Below are 17,194 nucleotides of genomic sequence, written 5' to 3'. Positions count from 1 at the left end.
TGCTATGTGTGCAACAATCCCCCAATGACAAGAGTGGACTTGGATTCAACTCCAATAACAAGAACAAGTCCAAGAGCAAGAGCAACAAGAAGAAGGGCCAAGACAAATTCAAGGATCCGGCCAAGTTGGTTTGCTTCAAGTGCAAGGTTGAAGGGCATCACGTTAGATCATGCCCATTGAAGAAGAAGCACTTGAGTGAGAAACAACAAGGGAAACGGCCACAAGGTCAAGGTCAAGCTCATGCTCGACCTCAAGTTGAAGATAGGCCACTTCCCAAGAAGAATCAAGATATTGTTCCCCAAGAGAAGAAATCAATAAAGAAGAGAAAGGGGAACACTTGCTACTTATGCCGTGAGAAGGGGCACTTTGCTTCTTCATGTTTAAGTGGTACCTTATCCAACCCTATCATTGTTGATGATGATTATTCTCTTAGTAAGGATAAGGATGGCAATGTGTTTGCCAAGTTTGTTGGAACTCAAAGTGGTTTCAAGAAAAGAACCATTTGGGTTGCCAAGCCTATTGTGACTAACCTCTTAGGACCCAACTTGGTTGGGGACCAACAAGCTCAAACTTGATCAATAGGTGCATGTGGAGGTCATTGGAGACTTGACTACTTCATGAAGAATTAAGGGATCTTCATATATTATATTTTGACCAAGCCAAGTCATATGGATCATCATCTATATCTTATATCCAATGTTCCTCCTTGCGGTAACTTATACTTCAACTCTTCATGTTTATTGTAAGTTACTTGCCCCTTTGCATGTTCGGTTTTGTATCAAATATGTGTTTGTATATGTTGTATCTTACTTGCCTATCTTGTGTATTCAACTATTCTTGTTTGACTCATCATATACTTGTGTATTGTTTTGAGCCTAATGCATCTTGATGATATTTTATTTGGATCTCTTTGAGTGATTAATGGAACATCCCATTTTGGGGGAGTGATATGCATTGTGCATCTCTCTTTCTCTAAAATGTGTGTACATGGGTATCACCACTTAGTATTGATATTGCAAGATTTTATCTAGTCACTATGTGGTATGCCATACTCATGAGAAATTCAAATTTTAAATGTCCATTAATCATCTCTAGTTGAATTTTAGTTGCCTCTTGTTGAGAAGAAATGTTTTATCACATTATGGGGGAGTAATATGTTTTGTACATATCACAAGCCTAGAAAATGTGAACATATGAGGTTATGCCACTTAGAGTTGATGCTCTTAATTATCTTGTTCCTAGGTGGCATGTTTGCTCAAACAAGCTCCACTTCTATTAAAAAGCTTTTATTGGCTCATCTTATGGATTCTTGTTTGAGTAAGAAATTCTTGGTACGGTTTTTCCTCAAATACATATCTCTATATCTTATTTGGGATACCGTTTGCTTCAAGTTATTCTAATCATTGCCGTGCGTGATTGTTTGACTAATTGAAGCTATCAAGAATCTTCATCTGTGCATACTGCTTAATTCTATATACTTATCCTATGTTTTTTATTGTGAAGTTGATCCTTACTATCATTGTCAATTCACCACCGGAAATTATTTCCAATATACTCATTGTCTTTGACAATTGATAACCTTGTATGTGGTTGAATTCATGGATCATCTTCACCTTGGATTGCTTCTTATTTACTTACTTTATTTCCAAGAAAATCTTTGTTGCTCCCACGTGTCTTCTTTGTCCCTTTGAAAAATCTTTTGATAAATTCTCTTGATTCATATCAAGTGTTTGTTTTGGAAGACAAACCTTTTCCTTACGATACATTGTGCCATTGTGAAAAGTGTAGAGGGTTTGGTTTATTTGTTCGAACCTTGCTCTTTTGGGAGTTTGCTATCTCATTCCTTCTTACATGTTTTATTTGCTTGAATGAGATAAATCTTTGAGCATGTTTGCTTTATTTCATCCTTTATGCTCAATGGTTTCTTCTTAGTTCATTTGTTGAACTTTGTTGAACAAAACTTTTGTGATTTGCGTCTTTGATATAATTTGGACAACAAATTTGTTTGGTCACACCTTTATACCTTCTTCAATTCATTTGGTGTTTTGTCCAAAGTATATCTTTCTTGGATCTTTAAAAGTCTTTGTGTGTGCTTATATGTAATTTATTTATATTTATAGCATGCTTTCTTTCTTCGATCCATTATATAGGGTATACTCCATCAAATCCTAAACGGCTAAGATGTGCATGAAATTCAAATTTCATCTATAAATATGCACATATTTATATGGAGTGTGTCCTATGTATTGTGGTTAGTCTAACCATTTTGGACCCAATAAGTTTGGGGACCAAGATGTACTTGAATGTTGCTTTAGGTACATTGGAGATGCAATGGAGGCTTGTCTCATCTATAAGGAAGGTGTTATCACCATATGATAATTGGAGTCCAGCTAGGATGATGAATGAACTCTTATCTAGTACATCATGCCATTGCTATCTCAGTAACAAGTATCTTATTCATGCATACTCCTATAGCATCCAACCTCTTGTAGGTTGCATCTTGGCATGAAATTATTTATTTCAAAAATATTGCGGTTCTTGAAAAATTCTTTTTAAAGAAAACTTCTTATTGAACATTTGAGTAATTTGAGAAGATGCATATGATAGGAATATACATATCATATTTATGATTCACCTATCACAAATATGCTCTCTAGCAATTTATTGCATGTCAATTCCTCAAAGAGCTCTTATGTGCAATATTGATGAAATTGTGAAATAAATCCGTATTTGTGATACTTGTTGCCTTTCTCAAAACATTCCAACTAGATTTACTTCCCTTATTGTTAGTTGTGATGTTTGTGAGATTTTCTTGGTTGAAGCTCATCCATATACCACAAGTGAATATTGAAGCCATATGCTATATATGTTTGTTAAGCAAACATCCTTTGGTATATTTTATGACTTCATCTTGGATATCTTGTCTTATTTATTGTGTTAACCTCTTGTGTGTGTATGTTTATTTATGGATCACTATGTCCACTTTAGAAACTTATATACATGAGAGCGTTAATCCATCACCTTGATATCCTTGTTCTTTGCCAACCATCTTTTACCCTTTTTTTAGTGGTGTTGGTAAAGAAGATTTATGAGTGCTTGGTTTACTTGTTTTTCTTCATGCACTCATATCTCGTAATTGTTGGACTCAAGTTATTCTTGATAAGCATATTATCTTTATCTTGGTTGTGTTCTAAATGATATAGAGGGAGTGAGGATTCCATGTTTATGCATATTGTATTCAAATGCAAACATTATAAATTATGCACGGACCTTGGGGAGCTTCCTTATTTTTAGAGCACTATATCTCTCTTATCATGATATCTTTGTTTGTCCAATTGTTTCTTTGATTGCTTGCTTTATTTGTTAAAGTTTCCTTCACCATGTTATCCTTGTGCAATCTTTGATCCTCAATATAGTTTGACTTCCTTCAAATATTCATCATTGGATATGTGCATTTGATTCCACTCAAATTATGAGAAGTGCACACCTTGGGGAGGAACTCACATTATATTGGCTTTCTAAAACTTTCACCCATTTTGGCACTCGATGCTAATAGGGGAGAAGTTTAGAGGGTTTAAGGGAAGGGTTTTATACTTAAGTTTGGTTTGTGCTTAAGTGTTTTGCCTCTCATGCATTCCATATTTATATGTCTTGCATGGTTGTATATATATAGTGGAAATTTTCCCAAAGGTTAATCTTGACAATGTATGCAATGAATTCATGTTCATCACACGTGCATACATTGTGGGGGAGTTTGCTCTATATATATTGGTTCTACTCACATCCCTTGCATTAGTTGTAGTTGTGTGAGTAGAGTTGGTTTTGATATGGGATAGTAGCTTTGTGTTACTTGACCATATCAAATACAACCTCTTGTATACAATTTATTCTCAGATAAGTTGCGTACTTGTCTCTAATATTCATTATATAAACCCTCTTATTGTGGTTGTCATCAATTACCAAAATGGGGGAGATTGTAAGGGTATATTGCCCCTATGTGTGGTTTTGGTAATTAATGACAACCCCTATGGACTAATGTTTTCATTGAGTTTATATGAAGGAATATTCCATAGGTACTACTTGTATTCCATGTGTTGGATTCAAGTATGGATACTATCAAGATAAAGATACACCTTGTGTATTGGTATCAAGATCATCGATTTAAAGATACATATGTGATATGATCAAGAAGAAGAAATGAAAATGGTGTTCTTAGGTGGAACTCAATATTAGCCATGCTCTATCTTAAGTGAGTATGAGAAGATACAAGGTTGAGTTGGGAAAGTTCAAGATGAGTATCTTGAGTGGATCACATGCTTGAAGCTTGCCGTCCATTTGGTGATAATGGACATGTGAAGATGTGCATCAATGGAGCTTTCCCATCATAGTGTATGAGGGAGCATTTGTGAGTCTTCACAAAGCAACATTGATCAAGTGAGGCATTCCGGCTTGTGAAGAGCTTGAAGAGTTATCATCAAGATCAAGCGGGATGCGCAATGCAAAGGTATGACCTTGATAGGTTTTCCTTTTACCGGTCTCAAGGTGGTTGATGGGAGACCGGATTATAGGATAGATAGCCGCACTATTAAGAGGGGCTTTCGGTTGGGTAACTTGATCACATCGTCTTAGGGAGCTCAACCCTTTGCATACTTTGCATATCCTTATTGCTTCTTGGTGTTTCTATGTGTAAGGTTCTTGAGCTTGTTGCTAGCTTTACAACAAGCCCAAGTTCATCGAAAACGGAGTTCGCATGCATCTTCCATTGCGTTTTCGAAGTTGGGTGATTTTACCGGTTATTCACGATATAAGGTTCTACCTTTTATATTCATGATAAAATCCCCTCCTACAGAACCTTGAGTTTGCACTTTCTATTGGATAGCATTTGTTGTTATCTTCCAAACAAAATTGGTTTCATTCGAATCGGAGTTCGGGAGCATTTGATATTAAAGAAAAGAGAAAAAAGGAGAAAAGAATAAAAAGAAAAGAAAAAGAAAAGGGGGGCTGCCGGCCGGCCGACCGGCTTGACCGGCCCACACGCCGGCCCACCCGGCCGAAACCGGCCCGGGTGCTGACGCCGACCGGGCGGCATATTGAGGCGCTCCCGCCCTGGTCCGGCCCAGGAGCCGGTCGCCGACCGGCCCACTCAGCGTTGGCCCCGGCCAGGCCGGCCTCCCCGCCGGCTGGGCCTCGGTTCCTCCCGTGCGGCCACCTGCCCCGCGCCGCCCCCGCGCAGCAGCTCGCCCCCGCGCGTCGCTCCTCCCGCGCGTCGCCCGCCCCTGGGCGCCGCACTGCTGGGCCACTTCTCACCCCACGCGGCCCACTCGCCTGCCCAGGCTGGGCCGCCTAGCCCACCGCGCGGCCAGCTCCTTATCCGGCCTCTGATCCGGTTCGGCCGGGCTGCTGACTGGCCAGTCCGGCTCCAGCCCCAGTCGGCCGGCCGGTTCGACCGGCTGGGCTGATTTTTATGTGCGATTTTCTGTGCTCTTTTTCCCCAACGGTTATTTTGCCCCCTTTGCTATAAATAGCCCCTTCTTCCACCTTGAGCAAGTTACTTCTTCCCATTCTCTCACCTCCATTGTTGCCTTTGAAGAACTTGCTCTCTCTCTTGTCTCCCCCCATGATTCTTGCTCATTTTTGAGGGATCTAAGAGAGGAGATCTAGATCTACACTTCCACCAAACCATTTCTTCTCTAAGTGAGGGGAACTCTTGGGATCTAGATCTTGGAGTCTTTTGTTGACTTTCCCCATTGTTCTTCCTCTCCAATCTCATCCTAGCATTTGTTGTTTGGGCGAGATTTGAGTGTGAAGGATTTGAACACCTCTAGTGTTCTTGCTTTGCATCATTGCATAGTGTTGAGCTCTCCATCACGATTAGTTCGAGTGAGAGACCTCCTAGTTGGCTTGGCGGTTGGTGCTCCGGTGATCTCTTCAAGAAGATTGTGAAGAGGCCCGGGCTTTTCCTTCGTGGAGCTTGTGAAGTGGTTGTGGAGCTTGCCATCTCCGGAGCGGAGGAAAAGCTAACCGTAAGAAAAGGGCCATTATCCTTCGTGGGTGTGGTTCGGAGAATAGGGTGAGCCTTCGTGGCGCGAGGAATCCTTCGTGGACCTCCACTCCAACAAACGTGACGTACCTTCTTGCAAAGGAAGGGAACACGGGAATACATCCTCGTCTCCGCGTGCCTCGGTTATTTCTATACCCGAGCTCTCTTTCCTTGTGATAGCCATCGTGCTTGAAGTACATATATCTTGCTATCACTTGTGCTACATATATCTTGTGCCTATCTTGCCTAGCCCTAGTTGCCATTGTGTGGTGACCCTGCATACCACTGCATGTTGTAGTATGCCAGTCGTTGATATAACATTCACGAAGTACCATTCCGCAAATATTACATCCCTCAGAGTAGTACAACAGAACATAGCAGGGTCCATAACTCATTCACTTATTATTACAAGCATAAAACATATATCGTCTCGGAGCTCCTCTTGGGTCCTAAGAGGAATACTCCTGGGTTCGAGGCGAACCCAACTTAGTTTACAATATAGAAGTCTCATTAAGTTATACATTTATTCTCTCGAGCAGCTAAGTATTAAGAGTTCGTGCTGCTCGGCTACAACTACTACTAGGTGCTTCTAGGCTTGATCTCCACCGGAAGCCTCCCCGGTTCCGTAGACTATGAGATAGTCTACGCCTTCAACACCTCCTGAGAGGTCTGGTTCCTCGTAGCCGATGATCTCGGCTCCTTCAGGGTTGTCATAGTCCTCCTCCAGACGATTCAGACAATCTAAGCAAGGGATTTAAGAGTGGTATGAGTACGAGCGTACTCAACAAGTTTATTATAGATAAGAGGTGTTTAATGCTCTAGCTACAATATTAGACCAGAAAGTCTAATACCAATGCAAGTTTTGATAAACATTTCTTCAAGAGATTGCTTTTATTCGAAAGAGCTATGTCCGTCAGCCTTCACCGGTTTACTAGAACTTCATGGAGCTCCTTTCCGGCCGCGTTCGCGGTTCCTCATCCCGGAACAGGGAGTGACAGGTCACAGTTCTTTACACTCTGCAGAGGTGTGTTGCTTTACCCATAAGAGATCTTAACCTTGGTGCCAACCGGGCAGCTTTCCCGTCCACACTTCCTTCGGTGTGAGGCCCGGTATAAGGTCTAGCCAATCATGTTCCTCCGCTACCTCGAACACCCACCCTTTGTTGCATGCCCCGACCCTGGGTCCACGCCGGTCCCATTATTCCTGTAGATTTCAAGGTGGACCCCGACCACGACGACAGTGCTAGGCTCTACCATACACTCCTACGCCGGTAGCTGCAACCCATCATAGACCGCATTACCGTGGGGAATTAGAATGGGATCCCCACCCTCCGGTTGTTCCTCAAGACACAACTGCTACGGCAAGCAATGCTTTACCGTGGGGAATTAGAATGGGATCCCCACCCTCCGGTTGTTCCGCCAGATACAACTGCTACGGTAAGCGCATCCGTTGATGAACGAGAGGTGGAAACACTTTTGACTACTCCGTCCCACTCCGGATCTTATGGTTAACACGGGTATTACGGCACAAGAATCACTGGCGACATTTGTTGTTTAATCCTAGATGGATATAAACCCTTGCAATGGAACCTCCACCATATCAACACAATCCATGGTTCCATTGCCAACCACATAGTCATATTCATAGTTATGAAAATAGTGGTTTTGCTTTTTATGCAATAGTGATAACCATAGTATTTTGCAAGTAATTTGATAGAAATACTCAAATGACATGCGCAAGTGATGAACTTGCCTGAACACTGCAAAGTTTTGCAGTTGGATGGTGTGGACTGACCCTTGTCCTCTGTCTCTGAAAAATAGCATCATTGTCCGATAAGGGCAATGGTTAAAGAAGCAATTATGCATGCTTTCCATTTTTAGGGTTTGTTTCCCCCCTTTCCGATGTCTTATCAATTTATGTGAGAGGTAATTACTAAGAATAATTTTGGGAATACTCTATTTGGGCAAAATACAACCTTGAAATGTTGTCAAGGTGTTTTTAAAGTTCAAAAGAATTTATGGACTTATTTTCATTATTGAAAATAATATAGGTGATTTAAATGATTATTTTAATCATCAAATTTGAACCTATTCTTATTTGTCTTCAAAAATTCTATTTCATATTTTATTATGATAGAGAATTTTATGCTGATTGATTTTCATATTTTTAATTATTTTTTTAGAGCTATTAAACATTTATTGTGCAATTTCAAAGTTTCTGCATTTTAATGAATTGTGAAATGACACATTTGCCCCTGGGCCCACATGTCAGTGAGGCCTAGTGGGGTTAGGTCGACCGACCCCCTGGTCCGACTCGACCAGCCTCACTCCTCTCTCTCTCTCGTGCGTGTCCGAACCCTTACCCTAATCCTCTCTCTGGCGATTTGTTTCGCCACCGCCGTCGCCGCTCGATTCCGGTGAGCTCCACCGGACTTAGCCCTCGCCGTGGGGCGCATTCGACGCGCCTCACGACGGCTGTCCTCCTCATCCGCGTCAATCTGGAGCGGATGCTGCTCCAGCTCATCTCTGATCTCCCTCGCGGCGGCTAGGGTTACGGGATCGTGGCGATCTCGCTGCTCCAAGGGTTCCAGGCGCGATGGCGCCGCCGTGGGCCTCGCCACGGTGGTGTGGGGCGCTGCGGCGCTTGTCGGCGCATGGCCTAGCCTGGCCAGGTGCTACCGAGCAATCGGCGTGCGCCGCCGTGGCCGCCATGGCCGCATCTGCTCGTCTGCTTGCCCCGGGTATGTGCGCCACCTCCTGCTCTCTCTCCTTTGCCTGTTCTACTTCTTCCCTTCCTCTTCTCCGTCTAGCTTGGTTACTGGCTTGCCGTGCCTCGTAGAGGTGCGGCCATGCCGTGATGCTGCTGCTGTTCTGCTCGTGCTGCTATTGCTGTTGCTATGCCGCTTGGGTTGCTGTGCTAGCCGTTGTGCTAGCCCTACTGCTGTGCTGCTGTTGCTGCTGTGCTGCTCATGCTGTTCATGCTACTGCCTCTACTGGCCTTGGCTATTGTTGCCCTGGCCATGCCAGTGCTTGCCATTCTTGCTAGATTCTTGCTCTGTGCTTCTGTTCATGTTATTATGCTTGCCAGTCACTCATGTGTGTTCATGTATGCTTCCCTGGCTCACTGCTGTGAGTGATTCTTGCTGTTTAGCAAGTACCAGTGCTGCTTGATTGGTGATTAGAGATTGTTGGCTCATGGTAGGCTCAGCATTGCTTAATTGTGGTCCATATACATCAATTCCTTGATGATATGCTTCTGGATACAATCATAAAATGGTTTATATAATTATCTGTGATTCAATTATTGCTTAACTGTGGCTGTTTAATTTATACGATTCATGTGTTGATGCCAGTGATGCCCTAGCATGCCCTAGCATGCCAGTTGCTTGTAAAAGCTACTGTGTTTCTTCATTGCTTCAATTCTGTTCAATCTATGATGTATGTGTACCACACAGGCTGGTCCTAGTGTTTGCTGGTGCTTACTTAAGCAGCAGCTGTTGCTTGCAATGATCCATTGGATCATCAGCAAAACCCTGGTGCTTTGATTTATTTGTGTTGTTCACTTATCTGTATTGCCTGAATTTTACTGAAGTGGATAAGTGATGTGAGCTGCTTTGCAGTTGTGATCATCCTATTAAATGTGTTAGGGCTAGATGGATGCCAACACTCAGTTGTGTACCCTAGCCCTCTACTGAATCCCAAATGGATAATGATGTGTGGTTCTTGTGCTGGCTCAGGGTTGAGGTGGCCCTGGTAGCACTTGTGATGCTGTCATGGTTGCTCCCCTCTCTGTGGCATGCTATGGTTTATAATTGCTTGCTGGAATGGGATAGCTGCTCACTGGCTTGATCCAATATTGGACTTCCAGTGGCCTTTTGATGTTGACAAAGTATATAGACAAGAAATTGTCTATAATCTGATGGCATAAACAGCTGTAGGTGCTAAGTGTGTGGGCTAGGCTAGCTGTGACTTCATCTTTTGTTGGATTTCTTCAGTTATGCATTAATTTGCATAACTGCTGTTCCCATATGATGATTGCCTAGTGATCTATACCCATATTTGCTTGCACCAAATGGCTTTGTAGTCAAATGATGACACAAACAGGGTTTCATACCCTTTTTTGATTCTGTGATGCATGTGTATGCTTATTGATGAGCAAAGCATGTGTTTGCTCAGGTTCTTTTGTGTATACCTCACTCCAGCTCCTAGAAATGTTGTTGGTGTAGAGGGTTTGCTTCTGTGATGATCTTATGCTTGCCCTGCTCCTCCTAGCAAGCCTGTGGTGCTGGATTCAGTTCTGTGGCTGTGAAGATTTGTTGAACAGCAGTGGCTGTTCAACCTGTTCTTGTGTTCTTGTGTTCTTGTGTTCTTGTTAACTTACCCAGCTGTTGTCTGTCGATGAGCTGCTGGTTCTGGCGGTGGAAAAGGTTTTATATGAACCTTGTGTTGATCTCCTGGTCGACAGCAAGGCCTGGCCTCTCTTGGTGACACACTGAGCTGTGTGTGTGTTGTGCTGCATGCACACTGCTTGGTGAGCAGTCTGGCTGTGTGTGTGTGCACATGCTTGGTATCTGGCTTGTGTCTAGGCTGAGAGTGGATCAGCTCGGCAGCTTTGGTCATATCCTATCCTATTACATTTGATTTCTAACCTGCCAAGTGGCTATGCCACTTGGCATAACTTCTATTTGTTGTGATTATGTGCAGGGATCAAAGTAATGATCCAATGATCATGAAGATCATCAAGTACAAGACTAAATGAAGTTTAGCTTGTAGTGTTAGGATAGATCATTGAATTGTAATTTCCTTTTCTTTTCTTTTTCTATTTTTGTCCAATTCTTGTAATATGTTGTAATATTCCTTTATTTCATTTGTGAATAATGTAAAGACATTGTATAATGTGTGTTAATCAATAAAGCTCCCATTTTCCTTAATGAGCTTTACATAATTGTTGTATTACTTATTATCTTGATTATTGATAATTGTTTATGAAATTATCTCAAGTTTGAATTATGTGATAATCATTTGATGTTTGAATTTGAATTTCAAATTCAAATTTGGATTGAATTCAATCATACAACTTAGTTTAGAATTCAATCATGCAACTTAAGTTTGTGATGCAAACTCTCCACTCTCTTCTCAAAACCCTAGTTTAGTTGAGTAAGGAACAGGTTTGTCGCACTTTCGAAACCCTAACCCTGTAAGGTGTCGAGAGAGAAACTTGTCCCCCTTCGATGCAGTTTTTGTTTAAAAGCGCGAAATTTCCCCGTAAATTACAATGCAATGCACATCCCTTTCTAAAATCTACCCCCCTCGATCGTCTCTAAACCTGGGACATTACAGCCTTTCCCCCTTAAAGAAAACTTCGTCCCGAAGTTGTGGTTGTAATACCTGAAGAGTTCGGGGTATGTTTTCCTCGGGTCTTCCTCCTTTTCCCAGGTAGCTTCCCTCTCGGGATGATGCTTCCATTGTATCTTGCAGTATTTGATAGCTTTATTTCTGAGTTGTTTCCAGCTCTCCTCGAGAATCTTGGCTGGCTTCTCGATGTAAGTCAAGTCTGGTTGTAACTCGAGCTCTTCATGTGATACTGGTTCATCGGGGGTTTTCAGACACTTTCGGAGTTGTGACACATGGAATACATTGTGTACTTGAGCTAGCCTTCCCGGTAGATCCAATTTAAAGGCTAAACCTCGGTTCTGACTCAGTATCTTGAAAGGTCCTATGTATCTAGGACTGAGCTTTCCTTTTACTCCAAACCTCTGGAGTCCTTTCATCGGGCTTACCTTAAGATATACCATGTCTCCAACTCGTGGCTCCCATGTTCTCCTCTTCTGATCGGCATAACTCTTTTGCCGACTTTGGGCTATCTTGAGCCTATCTCTGATAATGTCAATGATTTGTTGTTTTTCCTTGACATAATCAGGGTTGAACTCTTTGCTTGCTCCGGCTTCATACCAACATATCGGTGATCTACACTTCCTTCCATACAGAGCTTCAAATGGTGCCATCTTGATGCTGCTTTGGTAACTATTGTTATATGAAAACTCTGCTAGTGGTAAGTGCTCCTCCCATGATCCTCCGAAGTCTAGGGCACAAGCCCTAAGCATATCCTCTAAGATCTGGTTGGTTCTCTCGGTTTGTCCACCTGTCTGGGGATGGTAAGCGGTACTATAGTCCAACTTGGATCCTAAAGCTTCGTGTAGTTGCTTCCAGAAGGCTGATGTGAACACGGATCCTCGATCCGACACTATCTTCTTAGGCACTCCATGCTTACTCACGATCTCTTTGATGTAAAGATCGATGAGTTTCTCTCCTTTATCCTGCTGATTTACCGCTAAGAAGTGGGCGCTCTTTGTCAACCGGTCCACGATTACCCATATCATGTCCTTCTTTTTATTAGTCATGGGTAGTCCGGTGATGAAATCCATCCCTATTTCCTCCCATTTCCACTCTGGAATAGGTAAAGGTTGTAACTTTCCTGCCGGACTCTGGTGTTCAGCCTTCACTCTCTGGCAGGTATGGCATTCCGCCACATATTGTGCTATCTCTCTCTTCATGTTATTCCACCAGAATAGTTCCTTTAGATCCATGTACATCTTTGTACTTCCCGGGTGTATGGAATATGGTGTTTGATGAGCTTCCCGGAGTATTACTTCCTTAATTTCAGCAATATCCGAAACGCAAATTCTCTTCTGGAACCATAATGATCCAGATTCTCCGCGGTGAAATTCTAATGGTCTTCCTTCATCTATTCTTCTCATCTCCTCAACGATAAATGGATCGTCCAGCTGACCCATCATTATCTCATTCTTCAGGTTGACATTTAACTCATCGGCTACTTGCAACGCCGATAATCCTTCATGTGCTTCCTTCTCCCAAAGTTGTATTTGGGCTTGACTTATTTCCTTCCTCAACTCCGGTGAGATTTCTTGTTCCACTCCGCCGGTACTCTTCCTGCTCAAGGCATCTGCTACAACATTGGCCTTCCCTGGAGTGTAATTGATTGTCAGATCATAATCCTTGATTAGCTCAAGCCATCTTTTCTGCCTCATGTTGAGTTTCTTCTGAGTGAAGAAATATTTGAGACTCTTATGATCTGTATAGAGCTCACACTTGGCTCCATAAAGAAAATGTCTCCAAGTTTTGAGTGCAAATACAACTGCTGCTAATTCCAAGTCATGTGTTGGATAATTCACTTCATGAGGTCTGAGTTGCCTCGATCCATAAGATATCACTTTCCGATCTTGCATGAGTACGCAACCCAATCCATGTTTGGATGCGTCACAGTACATGGTGTAATCCTTGCCAACTTCCGGAACTGCTAACACCGGTGCCGTGGTGAGTTTCTCCTTCAGAGTTTGAAAACTCTTCTCACACTCCTCTGACCACACGAATGGTGTGTTCTTCCTTAACAGCTTTGTCATTGGTCCTGCTATCTTAGAGAATCCTTCAATGAATCTCCGGTAATATCCTGCCATTCCTAGGAATCCTCGGATTTCCTTGACAGTCTTGGGTGCTTCCCATTCTAGAACTGCTGCTACCTTACTCGGGTTAACAGCTATTCCATCTTTACTAATAACATGACCAAGGAATTCCACTTGATCTAGCCAAAATTCACACTTGCTAAATTTGGCATAGAGTTGATGTTCCCTTAGTGTTTGCAACACTAACCTCAAATGTTCAGCATGTTCGGCCTTGTTCTTGGAATATATCAAGATATCATCGATGAATACGATGACAAACTTGTCTAGATATGGCATGAAAATCTTATTCATGAGATTCATGAATATTGCTGGGGCATTGGTTAATCCAAAAGGCACTACAAGGTATTCATGATGTCCATACCTTGAGACAAAGGCGATTTCGAACGTCTTCCTTCTTGATCTTTATCTGGTGATAATCGGATCTTAGATCAATCTTGGAAAAGACTCCCGCGCCTCTAACTTGATCAAATAGATCTTGTATTCTTGGAAGTGGATACTTGTTCTTGATTGTGACGTTGTTCAGATTCCTGTAATCTCCGCACATCCTTCTTCCTCCATCCCTTTTATCCACGAAGATCACAGGTGATCCCCATGGTGAAACACTTTCTTGAATAAATCCTTTCTATTCCAAATCATCCAATTGCTCCTTAAGTTCTTTCAACTCCTTGGGCCCCATCTTGTATGGTGCCTTAGCAATCGGAGCTGTTCCAGGAATTAGGTCGATAGTGAATTCTATCTCCCTATCTGGTGGCATACCAGGTAATTCCACAGGAAATACATCCTGGAATTCATTTACTACAGGTATATCCTCTAATTTCACCTCCTTCATGCTGTTCAGCTGTAGCTCCACTTCAATATGTGTATGTTTGTCGCCTTGATAAATCATTCTACTTCCATCGGGGCTTTTCAAAGATACTGTCTTGTTCACACAGTCGATCAATGCTCCATTAGCTTCTAACCAGTTCATACCAAGAATGACATCAATGTCCTTCATCGGTAAAATGAACAGGTCCGCGTCAAACGCGCACTTATTGATCATGATGACTTGTTTTTGTTTGGTATGGGTTACTACTATCGTTCCCCCCGCAGAAAGTATGGTTATGGGTGTATCTAACTTAGTGCAACTAATCCCATGTTTGATGATAAATTGTTGAGAAATGAATGATGTAGTTGCACCAGTATCGAAAAGTACTTTGCCAGGATGAGTGAGTATCTGGAGCGTACCTATCACCGCCTGATCGGAGTTGACCACCTCCTCCAGACTGGTACAGTTCAGCTTGCCGAAGGGCTTCTTATTCTTCCAGTTCCCTCCGGTGTTTCCTCCTCGACTTCCACCTCCTCCAGATTGACCTCCTCCGGTGTTTCTCTTGGGGCAGTCCTTCAGCATGTGCCCCTCCTGGCGACAACCAAAGCATATAATCTTTGGCTTCTTACAGTCCTTGGCAAAATGCCCTGTGAATCCACAGCTTCTGCAAACTATTTGATTTGCAGTTTGGAATGCTTGGTTCTTCCTACTACCATAGTAGTTGCTGCTGTTGTTGTTGTTGTTGTTGTATCTGGGCTTGAAACTCAAGCTGGTATTAGGCTTGTTACTAACAAACCTCTTAGGCTCAAACTTGGCCTTTTTCCTCTTCTCCTCCTGCAGTTGTTTGAAATCATCTTCCAGAGTGATGGCTGCATCCACCAACTCTTGAAACTCCGTTGCTCTCATCATACGGAGCTGTACTTTGAACTGGGGACTTAACCCCCTCAGAAACCTCTTCTTCTTCTTGTCCTCGGTGTTGACTTCTTCAACCGCATACCGGGACAGCTTTGAGAATTCCCTGACATAAGTCAGGATGGCCTTGTCCTTCTGCTCGAGATTTTCAAATTCTCGACGCTTCAGCTCCACAATACTTTCAGGGACATTGGATTCCCTGAACTTCCTCGTGAACTCCTCCCAGGTAAATACCTTTCCAGCCAGATAAACGGCTACGATATTATCCCACCATGATGCGGCAGGTCCACACAGCAGGTGGGTAGCATAACGAACCTTCTCTTGGTCGTTACATCCAACGGTATTGAGCTTTCGCTCAGTATCCATAAGCCAATCTTCCGCGTCCATTGGCTCGGGCGCGTATGCGAAAGATATAGGCTTGGTGTTCTGGAAGTCTGCTAATGTGACTCTCGGATTCTCGGGTCTTTCCACCCTGTTCTGTTGCAGCAATTCTTGGAAGAATTTGTTCTGCTGCTCCAACGTTACACGTTGTCTTTCCTCTACCAGCTGCATGTACTGGACAAAATTCTGCTGCGTCATGGATGGTGGTGGTGGTGGAAACTGATCTCTGGCTGCTCCCTCAGCCTCTTCCTTTTGTTTTGCTTCGCGCTCCATGCGCTGCGCTTCGGTCTCCTCTCCTAACGCTCCCGACATAACCCCCTAGTTCTGCAACACAAGATGATACTCATAATTACTCCATGCGCAAGTTTTCTGAGCTCAACTTTGTGCACAGAACTAGTCACGCAATGGAAATCAAGAAGCAAATCCAAATCATACAAAACATATACCATGTATATACATACTTAAGTGGTCTTATTACAATACTCAAGTCGATGTGAGTATGCAAACTCACTTATTAAAGTATATGTACAAATTTATACAAATATTACATACTATAATACACGTGGTACTTGTGTATTATAGCCTCGCCTCCCTTGGTGGACTCTAGTCGATCTTCACTCCCGGTACATCCCAGGCTTCCATCCGGTCGAACGTGTCGTCCTCCTGATAGACCCTGGAACATAAGGTCTCCCCGTTGGCTGGTAATCCGAATCAGATGATGATCCTAGGGAGAAATCAGTGTTTACAAACTGATCGTTAAGTGCATCATAGTCCACCCATCGGGTGTACTCCCCTGTAGCTCCACCATAGATGTTTCCAACACTCGTACCCGACTCAACCTGTGTCGGATACCCTCCATCAACTCCTTCATTACTAGGATAACTCTGGTTCTGGGTTGTGGCGTCATCATTCATCTCCCCATCATAATACACAGAAGTACTATGAGTTCCCGTATCAGATCCCCAACGCCAACCCGTGGAATTTTCTATAGGAGTCTCAGAACGCTGATTGTTTCCGGATTCCTCTCCGCCCTCGTATCCCCCATAGGAACTTCCCAGATAGTTCCCAGGTGTAACAGGTGTAGTTTCACGCTCAAGAGGGTCAATACTAATGTAGTCACCAGCTGAGTAAACTGGTGTGCGCACCACATTCTCCATAGGTTCTTTCCCCCTAATCTCCTCCTTGGGTTCAGTAAACTCCTCTAGCATTGTATCAATTGCTCCCGTCAGATGATGGTTCAACTGAAAGAGTAATGATATGAAGTTGCGGCTATTATCCATATATTTTGCAGCTGCTATGGGTTTGCGTTTTGCATATTTGTAGTGGTTAAGCATGGGATCTTCTTCCTCCTGATTATGAGGAATATGGGAGAATTCGGAACCCATAAGCTCTTTCGTCTTATGTTCCCGAATGTCGGTTATGGCTCTCATAACAGCTATATGGTAGGCTGTGTTGATAGTCCTGGCTTCCCCTGCTGGCATGACTACGCTCATTCCCAGAGATTCGGGAAGTCGCAGTCCTACCCTACACTTGGCCAATACAGTACCATCATAGTACATGTATTTCTTTACTTGGA

The sequence above is a fragment of the Lolium perenne genome, chromosome 4, assembly GCF_019359855.2.
Source record: "Lolium perenne isolate Kyuss_39 chromosome 4, Kyuss_2.0, whole genome shotgun sequence".
Taxonomy (NCBI): Eukaryota; Viridiplantae; Streptophyta; class Magnoliopsida; order Poales; family Poaceae; genus Lolium; species Lolium perenne.
Note: the sequence above shows the minus strand (reverse complement) of the source record.